The following is an 18,205-nucleotide window of genomic DNA, read 5'->3' on the forward strand; positions in this document are numbered from 1 at the left end:
CACACACACGATAAAACTATTTCTTTTATTTCATTTAAAAAAAAAAAAAAAACCCCACAAGGACTCGTTGCTTGTCTACTCCACGCAGAAGCAGAAGCAGAAGCATTTCCTTTGCACCCAAAAATAGAGGCGCACCGTTCCCGGACGTACTGCAATACCGGGTCGATGCGTGGAGCGGACGGAGCAAGCTCCTTCTCCGACTCCCAGTCTCAAAAATCCGTTTAATATGTAGTCCCCAGATAGGGGACGTATCAGATATTAAACTGATAAGAACAGATTTTTTTTTTTTTTTTTTTTTTTTTTGAAAAAATTTTATTCACTCACCATCACAACACATTACATACACATTTTCCCTTCCAACCCACAAGTCCAAGTCCAGATCTCCCATAGCAGCCCCCCCCCCATTTGAAATCCAAAACACAAACCCCCAAAAACCCACCCAACACAAACACAAATCAGTACCTCTATACAAACTCCAAACACATTCCCCACAAAACACCCCTTCCAAAGACACCTTGCCCAAAATCCTCACTATTAGAGGCCCCCCCCACCATTCTTACTCGCCCCCCACTCCATTTTACACCTGCTAAGCCATCCCTCCCCCTCCCCTTCCTCCTGAAACAAAAGCATTTCCTAAACACGTCCCCCAAACCATGAAACACCCCCTCTATATTAACCTCAAATTAAACCTTTCCACCGTTCTCTTGCGGCGTTAAACCCCCACCGCAGCACTTCCCCCTGGAAACGCCGCTCCACCTCCACCTTCACCATCTCCACCACCCCTCTCCCTGTCCAACCTTGCCTCACTGCTCCCCTCTCTCCTCTAGCCACCCACAATTTGCGCTTCACAACACTAAGGAGCAACAGAATCAAGAAGCCCTCCCTTCCCCTCTTCCTCTCCAGGCCGTCTCCATAGAGCACCATCTCCTGGCGCAGCTCCCTCAAAACCCCATACCTACCCTTCACCCCAGCCCACACCTCCTGTGCGAACCCGCACCCCCAAAACACGTGCCTCACCGTTTCCTCCTCCCCACACCCCCGCCTTGGACAGTACCTGTTCCTTGTTAACTTGTGCCGGTACAGGGTATCCCGCACCGGCAACCGTCCATGCGCCACTAGCCAGTTCAGGTCCTTTAACCTGTTTTCCAGGCCTTTTTTTTGCACGGCCACCCATCCTTCCCTTCCCACTCCCGCCCGCAAACCCCCCCTCGGCCGCATCTTGTCCCTCAGCACTTTATATAGGCGCCGATGGTCCATTGCCAGCTCCCTGTTCCCCCACACCTCCTTCCTCTTTGCCCACCTCACTATGTACAAAAAATGCGCCGGAGCCACCTCCGCCCTTGGGACCTTATTGTCCCACTCTACCAGGGAACGGAAGTACCCCGACACCCAAAACCGAACAAAAAGTTGAAATTTGTGCACCCTCTCCCCCACAAGTGCCACACATATATTGCAAAAGAACATACCGTCAAACTTCACCGGGAAGCATGGGACATCCCTACCCCCCTCCTCCACCGCCTGATACATTCCCGCCCGTTGGATATATTCATATCCCCCCCATAGGAACCGGAACACCTTCCTGGTCCACTCCCTGCGCATGCACAGGGGCATGAGAAATACCCTAGCCAGATAGGTCAGGGACGGCAAGATGTCCGCCTTCAGGGCCATAACCTTACCACTTAAGGTAAGGCGCCTCCCTGACCACAGGCCTAGTCTCTTCTCCACCCCCCCCAACCTCCTCCTCCAATTTCTCTTCGCGTCCTCGGCCGTATCCCCCCCGAAATCTACTCCTAGTATCCTGAGTGGACCCTCCGAAACCCCCAGCCCACCCAAGGCATCCACCCTGGCCCTCCACGTGCCATAAAATTTGATCTGGGACTTTGCCCGATTTAGTCGAGCCCCCGAGCCCCTCCCAAACTCCTCTACCAACCCCAACGCCACCTCCAGACCCCTCTCTGTCCCTAAAAACAGGGTCATATTGTCAGCATACATGGACACTTTGAGAGCTTCCCTTCCTCCCCCGGGATTGAGATCCCCCTGATCTTCCCCTCCCGTCTAATCGCCTCCCCAGTGGCTCCACATATAGGGCGTACAGGAGGGGTGACAGTGGCACCCCTGCCTGACCCCCCTCCTGCCTCAAAAACCCCCAAGTGCCCGTTTATGCTCACCCTGCTTCCCCCACCGCTGTACATTATCCCTAGCCACTTTAAAAAACCCCCACCAAACCCGCACCGAGCCAAACGCTAAACAAAAACCCGTGATTCACCCTATCAAACGCTTTCTCCATATCGAGGCTAGCCACCACCAGAGGCAAGCCCCGATCCCCCACCCAAAACAAAACATCCCGTACCAACTGTAAATTTAAAATTGTGGACCTCCCCTCCACTCCGCATGTCTGGTCCTCCCTCACAAGGTGAGGCATGGCCAGACCCAGCCGTGCTGCCAGAGCTCTTGCCAGCAGCTTATAGTCCACGCACAGGAGGGTGATGGGACGCCAGTTACGGAGATCCCCCGGATCTCCCTTTTTATGTAACAGGGTCACCACCCCCTCCCTCATTGACGGTGCCAGCTCCCCCTGCCGAAACACCTCCTGCACCACCTCTAACAGGTCATCCCCCAGCACGTCCCAGAACCCAGAGTAGAACTCCTTAGGGAGACCATCCAACCCCGGCACCTTGCCTTCTTTCATGCCCCCTAGCGCCCCTCGGAGCTCCTCCTTACTAATGGGGAGCTCCAGGGCTGCCCGCACCCCCTCTGCCACCCTACTCAGAAAAAACGTGCTTGCCTCACCATCCACAGGCTGCTCCTTAAACAGTTCTGCATATAATTCAGAGGCTATGCTCACCATCTCCTCCGCCCCTGTGCGTATCTGCCCACCTGCTTCCCTCAAACCCTCCACCACCCTTCTTTTCCGTGCCGCCCGCACCGACTGAAAGAAAAAGGAGGTGGGCTTCTCCCCCTCCTCCATCTCTCTCAGCCGTGCCTGGAAAGCCAGAGCCTTAGCCCTGTCCTCCAGAAGGCTCCTAACCCGCTCCTTCACCCCCTCATAGGTCTCCCACCTCACCACCCTACCGTTGTTTAGCTGCGCGTGCAGGTACGCCAGCGTCTCGAGCCACCTTCTTATTTCCGCGCGTTCTCTTCGCCACTGCCTGACGCTGAAGCTGCGGCAGAACTGCCCAAGGCGCACCTTGGCTGCCTCCCACCACTCAATTATTGAAGTGTAGAACGGCCGTAGGTTCTGCACCGATTTATAAAAGTTTTTAAAGGCAGTTTTAAAAGCCATTGAGTCGAGCAGGGACACATTCGGCTTCCAAAAACCTGGGCCCCACCTGGTCCCGTCCACCCGGAAAGCCACCCGCAGCATGTCATGATCTGATGCCCAGGACGGGAGAAGTGCGCACGAAATGCCCGCCAGCTCTTTCCCTACAAACACATAATCAAGGCGGCTTGCCGCCCCTCTGGAGTTCCGCCAAGTGACTCCGGACCCCCCAGGATGTACCAGCCGGTAGGCATCGACCAGGGCGAAGTCCCGCACTTGCTCTGCCCTGGCCCTTGCGGAGTAATCTCCCCCACTCGAGCTGTCCCCCACCCCATCCAAAGAAACATTAAAATCCCCGCCGAGCAGGATCTGCCTTGTTGTGGACAGGCACCCTGTCAGCCCTTTAAAAATGCTCAGGCGTTGTCCACATTGCGTGGGGCCATACACATTTATAACACGAAACTTTATAAAATTATAATTAACGTCTATATACATCACCCTGCCCGCGTGCACCCACACCACTTCCTCTATGATGAAATTGTGCCCCTTAAATAAAATTCCTACCCCATCCGAGTGGACATTGCACACTGACCACCCCGATGGCCCCCACACCCACTCCTTTGAGAAGGCTGCCACATCCTTCTCGTCCTTCAAATGGACCTCCTGCAGCAAGAAAATTTCCCCCCGCATTGCAGCCAGTGAGGAAAATAAAGCAGCCCTCTTCATGGGGTTCCTCAAACCCCGTACATTTAAGGTGGTTATGCTCACCTCCATATCGAATAACCAAAAGTACACTCACCAAAAAATTTGGACCCAGAACCCACCACCCCTGTGCTCAATCCGGTCCCCGTTCCAAGGGGCCCTCTCCCCCCTCTGCCCCCGCTCCCATCCCCATTGCCTCCACCAATCCCTCCACGTCCCAGCCCTCCAGCAGACTGGACGGAGACCCAATGTCCATTTCATAGTTCAAAACGGACTTCTCCCCCTCCGCTGCTCCCCCAAGTACCTCAAACCGGTTCTTCAGCGGGATGCCAGGACCGTCCTTTGGCTCTCTCACCCCCTCTGGGTCTCCTGAATGGGCGCGCTTCCGCACAGCCACCTTTGCCCATTCTGCTACATCCCCCCCCCTCTGGGGCGGGACTGTCCTCCCATAGCATCGGTGACTGCACGTCCACAGAAGACGAGGCCAGAGACAACCCAGGTAATGCTTGGCTTGGGACTGCAGGTGGAAGCAAACCCTGTCCCGGAGCCGGAGCCCGAACTGGATCAGGAACCGGAACCAATGCCGGAGCAGGGACCGAACCCGGATCCGGGACCGGAGTCACCACTGGGGCCGGAGCCGGATCCGGAGCGGGGATCGGAGCCGGATCCGGAGCGGGGATCGGAGCCGGAACCAAGACCAGATACTGAACCGGAGCCGGATCCGTATCCGGGGCCAGAGTCAGACCCGGAACAGGAATCAGAACAGGAGCCAGATCCGAGGCAGGAGCAGGGGCCGGAGCAGAAGCTGGAGCCGGGACTGGAACCGGAGCCTGAGCTGGATCCGGAGCAGAAGCAGGAGCTGGAGCAGGAGCTGGAGCTGGACCCAGAGCAGAAGCCGGAGCTGGAACTGGAGCCTGAACCAGAACCGGAGTAGGCGCGGGGGCCTGTGCCGGACCCGGAGCAGGAGCGGGAATCTGAGCAAAACCCTGAGCCGGGCCCGGGGCCGGAGCTGGATCCAAAGGCACAGCCGGTCCGAAGGCCTGCCTCGTTACTGCGGAGGTTCCCTCCCCCGCATTCCTCCGCACACCTGCCCGATCACTGCCTCCATGCTGGAACATGGCCGCATATGAGGCCTTCCTGTCGGGGCACCCTCGAAACAGGTGCCCTGAGCTCCCACACAGCGTGCAGGATTTTGGGGCTGCGCAATCTTTAGTTTGGTGTTCCCCCGACATGCAGTGCCTGCACCGCACCGTGGTGCAGGCTTCTTTCAAATGCCCAAAGGACCCACATTTCCGGCAGTAAACCGGCTGCCCAGGATACCACAGGTAACCTCGATCCGGCCCGATGGCAAAAGCTCCAGGGGGGTGCGCGTGCCCTCCCACACTCTGTGGGTCTTCCTTGATGCGCACCATGTATCGCCTTTTGCCGTTCCAAAAACAGTACCGGTCTTTGAGCTTGACCCCCTCCTTGACATCTGAACAATACTTTAACAAAAAACTTAAAATGTCCTCCTCCCTAACAAACGGATTATACAAATGAACCGTCAGAGGCCGCAGCGCTTTGGCATAAAGCAGCTCCACGCGAATTCCCTGCAGCAGCTTCGCGTCCTTGCAATTCACAAAATGATTGTATAACTTAAAACAAGCTGCTTCCGAATAAAGAGTTACATCAAAAAATCCTCTATTTGAAAAATCTTGTAAACAAAAAACATCACTTGCCTCCACTTTCAGCAGATCCTTCAGCACGTCCTGAACAAAGAAATCCAAACCAAACCCTTTTCTTCGATCCGATCCATCCTCTGCAACAAAACGAACGGTGTTCCGCAGCCGCACCCTATGGGCCGGCACTCCTCCCTCAAAAGTCGACATCGCCTTCTCTATCTCCAATCCCTGGATCTTAGCCAAAAGGCCGAGAAGCGATGGCCTAAAAATTGGCCACAGCTGGCCGCCGCCGCCCAGGGGGCTGGGAATCCGATCGCGGGGTCTGGCCGGACCCAGTCCCCGCTCGCCATTGGTCCGGGGCCCCCTCGACGCTTCCCCCGGGACCTCTGGCCGTCACCTCAGCTCCACCCACAAAGCCCCACGTCCTCTGCCACGGTAGCTACCTACGTGCTGAAGGCTCTTATCGCCGTTTAATTGCACGAGCACTCGCAGAACAGCTATGTAATTGCCTAGCTAAGCAAGCAAGGAGACAGTCCACACTCTATAACACATGTACCCGACAAGTCACAAACCAGGGACACATGGCAACAAGTCATCAACAAGCTCTCTTAAGAACAGAAAAGTCGCCCCGTCCGGCGGACGGAGCATCCAAAAATAGCACAAACTCAGGAGTGTTCCTCTCCACGGAAATCTTTAGTAAAAGGCGAAAGATTTGTGCGTGATGAAGAGAAACCCGAGCACACGTGGCCTCTCGCCGTCACCAGCCGCCGTAGGCCCTCCCGGCCCGGAGCCGCAGGCCCGGAGTTGTCCCCCCCGCGCGTTATCCGCGGAAGAGGGAGAGGAGACGCTATAACCGCCCGACTGGCAGAGGGCGCAAGCGAGCCACGGACCGCTGCAAACCGGCTCGCTAGCTGACTTACTTAACCAACTTCACTCACCCAGCTAGCTGACGGATGAAGATAGATAGATAGATAGATAGATAGATAGAAAAATAGAAAGAAGAAGAACGACACACACACGATAAAACTATTTCTTTTATTTCATTAAAAAAAAAAAAAAAAACCCCACAAGGACTCAGTTGCTTGTCCACAGCAGAACAGAGCAGAAGCAGAAGCAGAAGCAGAAGCCCATTCCTTTGCACCCGAAAATAGAGGCGCACCGTTCCCGGACGTACTGCAATACCGGGTCGATGCGTGGAGCGGACGGAGCAAGCTCCTTCTCCGACTCCCAGTCTCAAAAATCCGTTTAATATGTAGTCCCCAGATAGGGGACGTATCAGATATTAAACTGATAAGAACAGATTTTTTTTTTTTTTTATTAGAAATGTCTTGCACATTTACCATTCAGTGTACAGTACACAGCATACAATCACAAACATTCCCAAACGTACATTCCCATACCCAAATAACTAATACATTCCATAAAACCCAAACCCAAAGGCTGCAAGACTAACTAAAAAACCTATATTTCACCCACCCACAAACTCAGATCTAACCCACCCACCCACCCACACACACATCCCCCCCCAATTATTTTAAGGAAACCAACCTCCACCAAAACATGACCCACACACAAAACACAAAATCCCAAAAACCTTGATCCTCTACCCACCCTACCAAACAAAAGTTCGATCCCACCCTCCCCAATTTGCCCTCACCCACTCCCAGCCCCTTACCACGCCATCCACCCTCACCCTCTCCCCCACCCTCCCCTTGAATTTATGAAATACCTGTGCGGGTGTCATCACCCTTACTCTCCGCCCTACTACTGCCACCCTGTCTTCCCACAAGGCCCATTTGGCGTAGCCCAGTACATCCCATAGCAACCTAGTGTCCGCAACACCCACCGCCCCCATACCCCTCCGATAAAGCACCAACTCCCTGGTCAGTTTTACTGCCCTGCCTCTTCCCAACAGGTCCTGTACCAGGCCCCAGAAAGCTGCTGAGAACGGGCACTCCCAAAAGCAATGCCCCACAGTCTCCTCTGCCCCACAACCCCTTGGGCACAAGGAGCAACCTGAGCACCCATGCCTATGCAGGACCTCCCGCACCGGCAATCGCCCCAACGCGCAGCGCCAGTGTAGGTCCCGCACGATCCCTGGAGCCCTCCCGCCGCTCACCAAGTCCCACTCCACCCCCCGTGGGACCACAGGAACTGGGAGACCAAGCCTCTCAGCCAGAGCACTATACCAGGCTTTGTGGTTCATGAGGACGTCCCTGACGACCAGTGAAATGTCCCTCCTCATTACCCGTACCACGGCCTGGTACGCCGGTGTGAGCACTTCCGCCCGAGGCACCAGGTTTGAAATTGGTACCAGGTGCCTTAACGCAAAGGACAGGTACATGCGTGCGAAATAAAACCATTTGTGCGGGAATCGCTGAAGCAGACACCTACACGCAAAACTGCTATACAGGATTTCTAGCTTCAGCGGCACCCGCAACACGCCCCTTCCGCCCTCTGCCACCGGCCTGTACATGACCTCTCGGCTCACGTACTCGTACAGCCCGCCCCACACAAACCGGAAAATGGCCCGCGTGAGGGCCAGCCTTACACACGCTGGAACCGGGAAGACGTATGCCAGATGCAACAACAGCGGCAGTAGCACCACCTTCACTGCCATTACCCTCCCTGACAGGGAGAGCTTCCGGCAGCCCCACCTCCCCAACACCGCTCGGACCACCGCCAACCGGGCCTCCCAGTTCCTCCTGGCACTGTCCTTTGGGAAGAACCATACCCCGAGCACTTTAAGCCCTCCCTCACATCTAGTGAAGTCCCCACACTCGCCTGTCCCTTCCCTCCATCCACCACAAAACAAGACTGAGGACTTCTCTAAATTGATTTTTGATCCCGTTCCCGCCGCAAAACGCCCAGCTAGTTCACCAGTACGTTTCAAGGAGGCGACGGACGAAACAAACAGTGTGGTGTCATCTGCATATTGCTGTATTTTCAGCCGTTCGCCCGCCGCCCCCGGAATCAACACTCCATCCACCCCTGGGTCCCGGCGCACCAACTCGGCAAACGGCTCCATATACAGGACATAGAGCAGTGGCGAGAGCGGGCACCCCTGCCTCACCCCACCAGCTTGCTCCACTGCCCCGCTCAGGAACCCATTCACCCGGACCACACTGTACACCTGATTGTACAGGGTCCGCAGCCAACTAATGAATTGGGGACCCACCCCCAAGCGCTCTAGTACCCGGAACAGGAACCTGTGCTGGACCCGGTCGAAAGCCTTCTCCTGGTCTATGCTTATTAGAGCAAGAGGCAGCTTGCGCTCCTCCACCCAGTCCAGCACGTCCCGGATCAGCAGCAAGTTCCAGCTGCACGACCTCCCGGGGACGCCGCACGTCTGGTCCTGCCTCACCAACCTGCCCATTACTTGCTTTAGGCGAAGAGTCGCCACCTTTGCCAGTATTTTGTAATCGGCTGTGAGCAGAGTTAGCGGGCGCCAGTTCTTGAGCTCCGTGCGGCTCCCGGACTTAAACACGAGCGCCAGAACACCCTTCCTCATGGAGTCCAACAAGGTCCCCTTCTCCAAGAGGACCTTATAGACCTCCAGGAGGTCAGGGCCCAGCAGCTCCCAAAAGGTGCTGTAAAACTCCCTGGGGAGACCATCGCTCCCCGAGGCTCTCCCACTCCTCATGGAGCGCACTGCCGCCGTGAGCTCCCCCAATGATAGGGGTGCCTCCAGCACCTGTGCTTCCTCCTCCCCCATTCTCTTTTCAATGGCCCCCAACAGGGCCTCCTGCTCAGCAGGGTCACAATCCCGCTCGGAGAACAGGCCTTTGTAGAAGGTCTGTGCCACCTCCAGCATCTGCTGCGGCCTGGTGACAAGCCCGCCATCCCCCTCCAGGCTATGCATAGCTGCGGACTCCCGCCTTGCCTTCGCTGCCTGAAAGAAATAAGCAGAGGGCCTCTCCCCTTCCTCCAACTCTCGGACCCGGCCTTGGAAAGCCAGGGACCGCACCCTCCTCTCTAGGAGCTCTCTAATGCGGTCCTTTACCCCCTGGACTACTTCCCACCTGACGCTCACCCCAGCATTGAGCAGTCCGTGCAAATATGTCAGGGAGCTTGTCCATCTACTTACCTGAGCCCGGGCCCGCCTTCGCTCCGCTGCAGCAAACCCAATACAAAAGGCCCTGATGCGGACCTTTGCGTCCTCCCACCACTCCGCCACCGAGTGGTAAAATGGCCGCAAGGCCCGCACGGATGGAAAGAAAGCCTCAAAGCTACGTCTAAAACTCTCTAACTCTAACAGCGAAACATTAAGGCGCCAGAAGCCTGGCCCCCAAGCCTGCTCATTACTCGCTACGGACACCGAGATCGCATCATGGTCCGACATCCACATTGGCAGCAGGGCTGCATCCAGCCCGGATTGCCCCTTCCCCACGAAAACATAATCCAAGCGGCTGGCAGCCCCCCTAGAGTTGCGCCAGGTGTTACCCGCCACTCCCGGATGTACTTCCTTCCATACATCCACCAGGCCAAATTGTTTTACCAGGGCTGCCAGGGCCTTAGCCGAGTAATCCACCTCGGCCTCCATCCCCCCAGCACCTCCCTGCCCGTCAGCCCTATCCAGAGAGACATTAAAATCCCCCCCCAATATTATGCTCCGGGCAGTACATAAAACGCTGGGCAAGTCTCTAAATACCTCCAACCTTCTCCCTCTCTGCGCTGGTGCATAAACATTTATGACCCTAAATTTCGAGCCCCCTATACAAAAATCCACCCACAAAACCCTCCCAGCTATCTCCCCCACCACCTCCTCAACCCTGAAACTATTCCCCTTAAATAAAATCCCCACCCCATCGGAATGCACGTTGCCCACAGTCCAAGCAGAGGGCCCCCAACCCCACTCCCGAGAGAAGGCCTCCACATCCCCCTGATCTTTTAAATGGGCCTCTTGTATTAGAAACACATCACCCCTCATTGCAGCTAGTGACATAAACACTGCCGTCCTCTTTACAGGGTCTCTCAGGCCCCGTACATTCACAGTAATGACAGTAAACCCCATCATAACTTTTTTAAAGATTTTAAACCATCCCCTGTGAACATAACACACACCACAACTTAAATCAAACCTCCCCTCCAGCCCCACCCCCCCCCCTCCCATCCTTTCCCCCTAACCCAGGTTCCATCCCCATGGCCTCTACAAGGCCCTCCACATCCCATCCCTCCAATAACCCAGAAGGGGACCCCACCTCCATCTCCATTTCCCTCTCCGTACCCAAAGTATCCCCCTCCGATGCTCCCGCCAACACCTCAAACCTGTTGGCCAGGAGTATCTGCGGTCCCGCTTTCACCTTTCTCGGGCAGTCCTCTCCACCTGAGGGGGGTCGCTTCCTCACCGACGCCACGGCCCAGTCCGCCACTGCCCCCTCCTCCATCGACGGACTGTCTCCCCACTCTGCCGGCGTAGCCAGGTCCGCAGTGGTCAGAAGCGCGACCCCCTCCTCCGAATGGGTCAGTCCCTCTCCTGTAACGCTCTGCCCCGACGACAGGAACAGCTCCTGTGACCCATCCCCTGCAAATCCGGCCTTAGCTCTTCTCACCGCAAAGACCCCCACTCCGCCGGGGGCCTGCTCCCCCGCTGCTCCAGCCGTGCCCCCCTGGTGCTGCACTGGCCCCGGTCCAAAGACCTGCACGAACCCCGCGCTGTTGGCCAGGCCAGGCCCGCGTGCCGAAGCCGTCGCCTCACGAGGAGCAAACCCTGGTATCATGCCCCGCTTATCCTGAACCGGAACGGGATCCTGCGCATAATCTGGATCCACCACCCCATCACCACCTCTCTCAGGCTCCGGCGCGCCGCCCGGCACTGTGTCTGCTTCTCCCACTGGGCCCGACGCAGGACCCGCAGCAGGCACAGCTCCCGACACGGGCCCCGGATCCGAACCAGCCCCCACTGCCGGCGCAGGTGCAGGCGCAGGTGTTGTAGTCACTGCCGTCTCCTCCACTGGACCAAGCACAGGAACTGGAACTGGAACTGTAGCGGGAGCGGGAGCGGACCCCGGCCCCCCCTCCGCCCCAGCGGCCTGCCGTCCCTCTGAGGCCTCTCTTCCTGAACTCCCTGCTACCGCCGGCCCTCCAAGGCTAGCTGAGCCCCCTAGTGGCCCCACATAGTGATCCAGTCCTTCTTGGTCCATACGCAGCGTATCTGCATAGGACCTGCTCCGTTCTGGGCATGCCCGGAAAAGATGCTCGGTACTGCCACACAGACTGCATGCTTTTGGAGCCGTGCAATCTTTGGTGGCGTGCTCCCCAGACAGACAGTATCTGCACCTGTCTGAGTTGCACACCCCCTTCACGTGCCCAAAGGAGCCACAACGCCGACAGTAAATTGGCTGGCCCGGATAGTTCAGGTATCCCCTGTCGGGGCTGATGGAGAAGGCCCCAGGCGGGTGGGCATATCCTCCCACCCCCAGAGGATCCTGCCTAAACCGGACCATGAAGCGCCGCTTCCCGTTCCAAAACCCATACCTGTCCTTCAATTTCACTCCCTCTCGCACATCAATGCAGTAGCGCCTCAAAAAACAGATGATGTCTTCCTCATAAGGACATAAGGGTTATAAATATGGATCGTCAAGGGCCGAATCGCTTTAGAATACAAAAACTCCACCCGCAGTCCTTGTAAAGCTGGTGCTTCTTTCCTCTCCACAAAACGGGAGTGCAAATTAAAACACGCTGCCTCTGAAAAAAACGTAACGTCGAAGAAACCTCGGCTAGAAAAGTCCTGCAGACAGTAAACTGTACTTGCTTCCACCGCCAAGGTCTTCTTCAGTACTTCTGCGACAAAAAAATCCAACGTAAAACTTTTCCTCTTCTCCAGATCGTCCATCTCGAACCGTACAGTGTTCCTTAACCGCACCCGATAGGCCGGTACTCCTTCCTCCCGAACTGCCATCGCCTTCCCGCAGTCTTGATCTTAGCCAAAAGGCCGAGAAGCGATGGTGAAGGCTCTTGTCGCCGTTTAATTACACGAGCACTCGCAGAACAGCTATGTAATTGCCTAGCTAAGCAAGCAAGGAGACAGTCCATACTCTAGAACACATGTACCTGACAAGTCACAAACCAGGGACACATGGCAACAAGTCATCAACAAGCTCTCTTAAGAACAGAAAAGTCGCCCCGTCCGGCGGACGGAGCATCCAAAAATAGCACAAACTCAGGAGTGTTCCTCTCCACGGAAATCTTTAGTAAAAGGCGAAAGATTTGTGCGTGATGAAGAGAAACCCGAGCACACGTGGCCTCTCGCCGTCACCAGCCGCCGTAGGCCCTCCCGGCCCGGAGCCGCAGGCCCGGAGTTGACCGCCGGCGCCCCCGCGCGTTATCCGCAGAAGAGGGAGAGGAGACGCTATAACCGCCCGACTGGCAGAGGGCGCAAGCGAGCCACGGACCGCTGCAAACTGGCTCGCTAGCTGACTTACTTAACCAACTTCACTCACCCAGCTAGCTGACGGAGAATGATAGATAGATAGATAGATAGATAGAAAGAACGACACACACACGATAAAACTATTTCTTTTATTTCATTTAAAAAAAAAAAAAACCCCACAAGGACTCAGTTGCTTGTCTACTCCACGCAGAAGCAGAAGCAGAAGCAGAAGCAGAAGCAGAAGCAGAAGCAGAAGCAGAAGCAGAAGCATTTCCTTTGCACCCGAAAATAGAGGCGCACCGTTCCCGGACGTACTGCAATACCGGGTCGATGCGTGGAGCGGACGGAGCAAGCTCCTTCTCCGACTCCCAGTCTCAAAAATCCGTTTAATATGTAGTCCCCAGATAGGGGACGTATCAGATATTAAACTGATAAGAACAGATTTTTTTTTTTTTTTTTTTTTGAAAAAATTTTATTCACTCACCATCACAACACATTACATGCACATTTTCCCTTCCAACCCACAAGTCCAAGTCCAGATCTCCCATAGCAGCCCCCCCCCCATTTGAAATCCAAAACACAAACCCCCAAAAACCCACCCAACACAAACACAAATCAGTACCTCTATACACCATCCAAACACATTCCCCACAAAACACCCCTTCCAAAGACACCTTGCCCAAAAATCCTCACTATTAGAGGCCCCCCCACCATTCTTACTCGCCCCCACTCCATTTTACACCGCTAAGCCATCCCTCCCCTCCCCTTCCTCCTGAAACAAAAGCATTTCCTAAACACGTCCCCCAAACCATGAAACACCCCCTCTATAGTAACCTCAAATTAACCCTTTCCACCGCTCTCTTGCGGCGTTAAACCCCCACCGCAGCACTTCCCCCTGGAAACGCCGCTCCACCTCCACCTTCACCATCTCCACCACCCCTCTCCCTGTCCAACCTTGCCTCACTGCTCCCCTCTCTCCTCTAGCCACCCACAATTTGTGCTTCACAACACTAAGGAGCAACAGAGTCAAGAAGCCCTCCCTTCCCCCTTTCCTCTCCAGGCCGTCGCCATAGAGCACCATCTCCTGGCGCAGCTCCCTCAAAACCCCATACCTACCCTTCACCCCAGCCCACACCTCCTGTGCGAACCCGCACCCCCAAAACACGTGCCTCACCGTTTCCTCCTCCCCACACCCCCGCCTTGGACAGTACCTGTTCCTTGTTAACTTGTGCCGGTACAGGGTATCCCGCACCGGCAACCGTCCATGCGCCACCAGCCAGTTCAGGTCCTTTAACCTGTTTTCCAGGCCTTTTTTTTGCACGGCCACCCATCCTTCCCTTCCCACTCCCCCCTGCAAACCCTCCCCCGGCCGCATCTTGTCCCTCAGCACCTTATATAGGCGCCGATGGTCCATTGCCAGCTCCCTGTTCCCCCACACCTCCTTCCTCTTTGCCCACCTCACTATATACAAAAAATGCGCCGGAGCCACCTCCGCCCTTGGGACCTTATTGTCCCACTCTACCAGGGAACGGAAGTACCCCGACACCCAAAACCGAACAAAAAGTTGAAATTTGTGCACCCTCTCCCCCACAAGTGCCGCACACATATTACAAAAGAACATACCGTCAAACTTCACCGGGAAGCATGGGACATCCCTACCCCCCTCCTCCACCGCCTGATACATTCCCGCCCGTTGTATATATTCATATCCCCCCCATAGGAACCGGAACACCTTCCTGGTCAACTCCCTGCGCATGCACAGGGGCATGATAAATACCCTAGCCAGGTCAGGGACGGCAAGATGTCCGCCTTCAGGGCCATAACCTTACCACTTAAGGTAAGGCGCCTCCCGACCACAGACCTAGTCTCTTCTCCACCCCCCCAACCTCCTCCTCCAATTTCTCTTCGCGTCCTCGGCCGTGTCTCCCCCGAAATCCACTCCTAGTATCCTGAGCGGACCCTCTGAAACCCCCAGCCCACCCAAGGCATCCACCCTGGCCCTCTACGTACCATAAAATTTGATCTGGGACTTTGCCCGATTTAGTCGAGCCCCCGAGCCCCTCCCAAACTCCTCTACCAACCCCAACGCCACCTCCAGACCCCTCTCTGTCCCTAAAAACAGGGTCATATCGTCAGCATACATGGACACTTTGAGAGCTTCCCTTCCTTCCCCTGGGATTGAGATCCCCCTGATCTTCCCCTCCCGTCTAATCGCCTCCCCCAGTGGCTCCACATATAGGGCGTACAGGAGGGGTGACAGTGGGCACCCCTGCCTGACCCCCCCCTCCTGCCTCAAAAAACCCCCCAAGTGCCCGTTTATGCTCACCCTGCTTCCCACACCGCTGTACATTATCCCTAGCCACTTTAAAAAACCCCCACCAAACCCGCACCGAGTCAAAACGCTAAACAAAAACCCGTGATTCACCCTATCAAACGCTTTCTCCATATCGAGGCTAGCCACCACCAGAGGCAAGCCCCGATCCCCCACCCAAAACAAAACATCCCGTACCAACTGTAAATTTAAAATTGTGGACCTCCCCTCCACTCCGCATGTCTGGTCCTCCCTCACAAGGTGAGGCATGGCCAGACCCAGCCGTGCTGCCAGAGCTCTTGCCAGCAGCTTATAGTCCACGCACAGGAGGGTGATGGGACGCCAGTTGCGGAGATCCCCCGGATCTCCCTTTTTATGTAACAGGGTCACCACCCCCTCCCTCATTGACGGTGCCAGCTCCCCCTGCCGAAACACCACCTGCACCACCTCTAACAGGTCATCCCCCAGCACATCCCAGAACCCAGAGTAGAACTCCTTAGGGAGACCATCCAACCCCGGCACCTTGCCTTCTTTCATGCCCCCTAGCGCCCCTCGGAGCTCCTCCTTACTAATGGGGAGCTCCAGGGCTGCCCGCACCCCCTCTGGCACCCCCTCTGCCACCCTACTCAGAAAAAACGTGCTTGCCTCACCATCCACAGGCTGCTCCTTAAACAGTTCTGCATAAAATTTCGAGGCTATGCTCACCATCTCCTCCGCCCCTGTGCGTATCTGCCCACCTGCTTCCCTCAAACCCTCCACCACCCTTCTTTTCCGTGCCGCCCGCACCGACTGAAAGAAAAAGGAGGTGGGCTTCTCCCCCTCCTCCATCTCTCTCAGCCGTGCCTGGAAAGCCAGAGCCTTAGCCCTGTCCTCCAGAAGGCTCCTAACCCGCTCCTTCACCCCCTCATAGGTCTCCCACCTCACCACCCTACCGTTGTTTAGCTGCGCGTGCAGGTACGCCAGCGTCTCGAGCCACCTTCTTATTTCCGCACGTTCTCTTCGCCGCTGCCTGACGCTGAAGCTGCGGCAGAACTGCCCGAGGCGCACCTTGGCTGCCTCCTATCACTCAATTATTGAAGTGTAGAACGGCCGTAGGTTCTGCACCGATTTATAAAAGTTTTTGAAGGCGGTTTTAAAAGCCATTGAGTCGAGCAGGGACACGTTCAGCTTCCAAAACCCTGGGCCCCACCTGGTCCCGTCCACCCGGAAAGCAACCTGCAGCATGTCATGATCTGATGCCCAGGATGGGAGAAGTGCGCACGAAATGCCCGCCAGCTCTTTCCCCACAAACACATAATCAAGGCGGCTTGCCGCCCCTCTGGAGTTCCGCCAAGTGACTCCGGACCCCCCAGGATGTACCAGCCGGTAGGTATCGACCAGGGCGAAGTCCCGCACTTGCTCAGCCAGGGCCCTTGCGGAGTAATCTCCCCCACGAGCTGTCCCCCACCCCATCCAAAGAGACATTAAAATCCCCGCCGAGCAGGATCTGCCTTGTTGTGGACAGGCACCCTGTCAGCCCTTTAAAAATGCTCAGGCGTTGTCCACATTGCGTGGGGCCATACACATTTATAACACAAAACTTTATAAAATTATAATTAACGTCTATATACATCACCCTGCCCGCGTGCACCCACACCACTTCCTCTATGACGAAATTGTGCCCCTTGAATAAAATTCCTAGCCCATCCGAGTGGACATTGCCCACTGACCACCCCGATGGCCCCCACACCCACTCCTTTGAGAAGGCTGCCACATCCTTCTCGTCCTTCAAATGGACCTCCTGCAGCAAGAAAATTTCCCCCCGCATTGCAGCCAGTGAGGAAAATAAAGCAGCCCTCTTCATGGGGTTCCTCAAACCCTGTACATTTAAGGTGGTTATGCTCACCTCCATATTGAATAACCAAAAGTACACTCACCAAAAAATTTGGACCCAGAACCCACCACCCCTGTGCTCAATCCGGTCCCCGTTCCAAGGGGCCCTCTCCCCCCTCTGCCCCCGCTCCCATCCCCATTGCCTCCACCAATCCCTCCACGTCCCAGCCCTCCAGCAGACTGGACGGAGACCCAATGTCCATTTCATAGTTCAAAACGGACTTCTCCCCCTCCGCTGCTCCCCCAAGTACCTCAAACCGGTTCTTCAGCGGGATGCCAGGACCGTCCTTTGGCTCTCTCACCCCCTCTGGGTCTCCTGAATGGGCGCGCTTCCGCACAGCCACCTTTGCCCATTCTGCTACATCCCCCCCCTCTGGGGCGGGACTGTCCTCCCATAGCATCGGTGACTGCACGTCCACAGAAGACGAGGCCAGAGACAACCCAGGTAATGCTTGGCTTGGGATTGCAGGTGGAAGCAAACCCTGTGCCGGAGCAGGGACCGAACCCGGATCCGGGACCGGAGTCAACACTGGGGCCGGAGCCGGATCCGGAGCGGGGATCGGAGCCGGAACCAAGACCAAGTACTGAACCGGAGCCGGATCCGGATCCGTATCCGGGGCCAGTGTCAGACCCGGAACAGGAATCAGAACAGGAGCCGGATCCGAGGCAGGAGCAGGGGCCGGTGCAGAAGCCGGAGCCGGGACTGGAACCGGAGCTGGACCCGGAGCAGAAGCAGGAGCTGGAACTGGAGCCTGAACCAGAACCGGAGTAGGCGCGGGGGCCTGTGCCGGACCCGGAGCAGGAGCGGGAATCTGAGCAAAACCCTGAGCGGGGCCCGGGGCCGGAGCTAGATCCAAAGGCACAGCCGGTCCGAAGGCCTGCCTCGTTACTGCGGAGGTTCCCTCCCCCGCATTCCTCCGCACACCTGCCCGATCACTGCCTCCATGCTGGAACATGGCCGCATATGAGGCCTTCCTGTCGGGGCACCCTCGAAACAGGTGCCCTGAGCTCCCACACAGCGTGCAGGA

At 56.3% G+C, this 18,205-nt stretch overlaps 4 non-coding genes and 1 pseudogene across 4 annotated transcripts; all 5 read right to left on the bottom strand.

Annotated features, from left to right (window-relative positions):
- Nucleotides 1–124: 124 nt before the first annotated feature.
- Nucleotides 125–313, bottom strand: LOC135245391 (U2 spliceosomal RNA). Its single transcript, XR_010327219.1, has one exon. It is a non-coding gene; the product is annotated as a U2 spliceosomal RNA (small nuclear RNA).
- A 5,933-nt stretch (nt 314–6,246) lies between these two features.
- Nucleotides 6,247–6,363, bottom strand: LOC135245416 (U5 spliceosomal RNA). Its single transcript, XR_010327233.1, has one exon. It is a non-coding gene; the product is annotated as a U5 spliceosomal RNA (small nuclear RNA).
- Nucleotides 6,364–6,770: 407 nt separating this feature from the next.
- On the bottom strand, nt 6,771–6,949 carry LOC135245392 (U2 spliceosomal RNA; annotated as a pseudogene).
- Nucleotides 6,950–12,743: 5,794 nt separating this feature from the next.
- Nucleotides 12,744–12,860, bottom strand: LOC135245417 (U5 spliceosomal RNA). Its single transcript, XR_010327234.1, has one exon. It is a non-coding gene; the product is annotated as a U5 spliceosomal RNA (small nuclear RNA).
- Nucleotides 12,861–13,283: 423 nt separating this feature from the next.
- Nucleotides 13,284–13,467, bottom strand: LOC135245390 (U2 spliceosomal RNA). Its single transcript, XR_010327218.1, has one exon. It is a non-coding gene; the product is annotated as a U2 spliceosomal RNA (small nuclear RNA).
- Between the last annotated feature and the right edge of the window lie 4,738 nt (nt 13,468–18,205).

Source organism: Anguilla rostrata, chromosome 18, assembly GCF_018555375.3.
Source record: "Anguilla rostrata isolate EN2019 chromosome 18, ASM1855537v3, whole genome shotgun sequence".
Classification (NCBI taxonomy): Eukaryota; Metazoa; Chordata; class Actinopteri; order Anguilliformes; family Anguillidae; genus Anguilla; species Anguilla rostrata.